The 3540-nt window shown below is 38.4% G+C and overlaps 1 protein-coding gene across 1 annotated transcript in view; it reads right to left on the bottom strand.

The window, feature by feature from the left end:
• Positions 1 to 607: 607 nt before the first annotated feature.
• LOC112266056 (striatin-4) overlaps positions 608 to 3540 on the bottom strand; it is a 22401-nt gene continuing 19468 nt past the window's right edge. Inside the window, exon 18 of the mRNA XM_042295883.1 lies at positions 608 to 3540. This exon is cut by the window's right edge and continues 1982 nt beyond it. The gene's annotated coding sequence lies outside the window, so the exon portion shown is untranslated.

Raw genomic sequence — 3540 nt, 5'->3', positions numbered from 1 at the left:
TTACATTTTTTTCTTTTGGAGAAAAAAAAATATTTAAAAAGGAATAGTTTCACCATATTAAAATGAGAGTTCAGTCCACTTAACGTAACTTAAAATTTGTGAAAGTTTTTATTTTAAGCGTAAAATGAATCACTAATAAATAATAATCTTTAGAAATGACTTTGTCAAAGCAACAAAATAACTAGGGCTTTGCAATAATGGGGAAAACTTGGAGAAATGTTGGGGTTAAGTGGCTTGAAATCTTCCTAGAAGTCTCAGAGGGTGCACAGAAGGACAGGCTGACTTCGGCCGTCAGTTGAACAGTGTTTCCTCTGACACATTGGTGCAGCTGGCGAGCGTGTTTTAAGGAGCACGGTTTGGCGGGTCATGTTTCAAAGGACGCATGACTCGACTTTCGCATCTCCCGAGCCTGTTGGGGAGTTGCAGCCATGAGAAAAGATCGTAATTGAAAAAGGGGTTAAATATATATATATATAATTCAGATAAATTTAAAAATGAAATAACATAAATAAAGAAACCATGTATCATTAACTTGATAATTAATATGTAGTAATACAGTAATCAATTACAGTTGTCATGATACAATGAATGACAACACTGCTCTCAATTCACTGTACAAAATCGTTATTTTATTAGAATTTTTTGTATTTTTCTTCTTTAATGACATACAACACGAGACCCGCAAAGTAAAGAGAAGGAAAATCTGTAATTTGATACAAGCTAGAATGCAGTTCCAAAAATATATATAATAAAACAAACTCAATAAAAAGCAGGTCTCTTATCCCTTGTAGTTAGAGGAAATTGTTTGAATACCGCTTAATATGATGTACAAAATATCACACAGTGATAAGTTGCTATTAAAAAAATAAAAACACAAAGAAACAAGAGTCCTTTACCTTGGCCTCGGACTGATCACTTTTTGATGTTTTTTTTCTTTTTTTTCTGATTTGTTAACCGTTTAGTTGTTGTTTTTTTACAAGGTATACATTGTCATTATCAATCACAAGCAAGTTCTAAGCCTAGCAAAGAAGAAATATTTCACTGATACTACAGTATTCTTAGATAATAATTCTAATCAAAGGGGGGAAAGCAACAAATAAAAAATGAGAATGGACATGTAAATCAGATAATGGTTGCTCTAGTCTTCTATCATTTACAGTCATATCTATTTTCCTCTCGCTTTCTTGATTTTGTATTTTTTGTTTGTTTCACATTGATTTGTCTGTTCTCAGAAGACGGGACATATTTGAGCGTTTATATCAGGACCAGTCTGTAGCTCAATGCTGCAGACGTACATGTGGACTCTGACTGACACACAGACACGGAGTGCAGAGTTCGTCCAACACACTCATGCAGTCTTAATATTTACTTGAAGGGAGGAGAAATACCAGGGAGACACTTCGGGGCTTGGTTTCCCGGTAGCGATGGAATTTAGGCGTACAAGTATTTTTAACCGATGCATCGTTCCTGCAACGGCCGAAGATGTAACATGCGTTTCCCAAAACACCACGCAGAAAGAACGTTCGCCAAGTGCGTCGTTGGAGCAAGTGTCGATACCTATAGGATAAAAAGGCTGCTTTCTCTATTCATATCTTACCTTAACATAATTCTTTCACAATACTGGCAACCGGTCAGCTCCTAGAGAGATGATCACCTAATGGCTGCAAATTTTGAGGTGGTTTATTCTAATGCTTAACCAATAATAATGCACAAATCACAGATTTGGCATATCATTGCGCACATTACACATGAAATGTATTGAGGCAAAAATTGCAGACAGACTAGCCAGCTAAATAGAACTCAATTGATTGAACATGAAATGGATTTCAATATGATTTAAATAAACAGGCCTATGTATGTATGTTTATAAACCTATTTTCTGTATCCATCTTTTAATGCAGTCAACTCGGTTTTCATTTGATGCATATTTGTATCCTTCGCGGTCAACTTCGGTCTGAAGTTATCTGCGTTCACAGTGAGACAGATAAACATCTCGAATTCTGTTTAGATGACATCTTCTGGTCTGTGTATAAAGTGACCAGGATGGGTAAAAAAAACAACGTTTTTTTAAATTTAAGCATCTAACGACACACTTCGCTGTTCTGAGGCACTCGATTTCAAATGCGACTTTAGTAATGGTTTTGGGAAACAGCTTGGCGATTTAACGACGCTCCTATGGAGATTCTAACGATGAACTGCACTTCCTGATTTGTCCTCGTTTTAGATTCGGTTCATTAGTAAATGCTTAGCGGCCAGGACTGAATTCAGTCGGGGTGTGGTTTGATGTGAGTGTCTCTTGTGCGTGTTCGCAGGAGGGAAGAGTTCGCCAAAATCGTTTCGCGAATTAGCTTCAGCTAGCTGGTACGCGACCGTGGCAAAATTAGTTTAACTTTGGATAGCTGATCTCTGGGGATAGTTTGGGACGTCAATAAATTACACAATGTAACCGGGACAATATTTTCATGTTGCACATCTTTTAGGTGTCTCATTAATTGCTTTCAATATTGCGATATGATTTATAGTTGGTTTTCTGCATTGTATAGTTGGTTTGAACATTTCAAATATTGTCCCATGTACATTGTGTAATTTACTGATGGTCCCTAACTTGCCCCATAGGGATATCCAAAGTCAAACCAAATTGATCATGAACATTACATTGGGTCATGGTGCAGCTGCACTCAGAATTGATGATTACTTGGGTGCAGCCAGCTGTGGGAAGGATTCAAATAAACCCAACCTATGGAAAACTGTTATGGTACTTTTCATTCTGTGAAATACAGTTTTTTTCCTATCTCTCAAATCTCCGTTTTGGACAAGACTGACTTTATGACCAAAATGATTCTATTTACACATTGTAGTCAATTTTGACAGTAAAATAAATGCTTACGACTCACACCGATGCTACTTTTTAGGGCCAGCCGCTCTTTAAGACTCTTTTGGGAAACTGGGCCATGGGCTCCACAGCCACACTAAGACACAAACGGGCTCGTTACGGGGTAACCTCTTGGTCTAGTCTTGGGGTCTAGTGCAGCTGATGTAATGCTGCATATAGCCAACCGTTAGTTAGTGTGTCACTGGAATGCACTTCGTATGGAAGCTATAACGTTGGTGGGAGTAGATGCACTGTTACACAAAAAATGGCCACCGGACTTCCAAGAGGTGGGTGATACCATCAGCTGGGTGATTGACAACTGCGTACTATAGTTATCCTCTCAACAACAAAGCATGACAGCACCCAGTGTGCTACAGTAAGTAGCACTGAGGCATTCTCTCTGCCTCATCAAATTCAATGCATCTGAAACCATCATGTAAAAGCAAACACATGAAGCTGACATTAACTAAACCAAGCCCACAAAAACCTGTCCAACCAGAGAGTGGCTTCCCAGAAGGTCTTGCAGTGGAGAGAAACGTTGACCTCTCAGTCATTTTTTTTACCAGCAACCTTTGATTCTCTGACCCCTGTAGTGACCCTGTGGCATGTAGGCGCTCTTGGTTAAAGTTGACCTTAACCACATATCTAGGATTAGATTACCCTAACCC

Source organism: Oncorhynchus tshawytscha, linkage group LG13 (assembly GCF_018296145.1).
Source record: "Oncorhynchus tshawytscha isolate Ot180627B linkage group LG13, Otsh_v2.0, whole genome shotgun sequence".
In the NCBI taxonomy this organism is placed as follows: Eukaryota; Metazoa; Chordata; class Actinopteri; order Salmoniformes; family Salmonidae; genus Oncorhynchus; species Oncorhynchus tshawytscha.
Note: the sequence above shows the minus strand (reverse complement) of the source record. Positions and strands in the feature narration are given on the sequence as shown.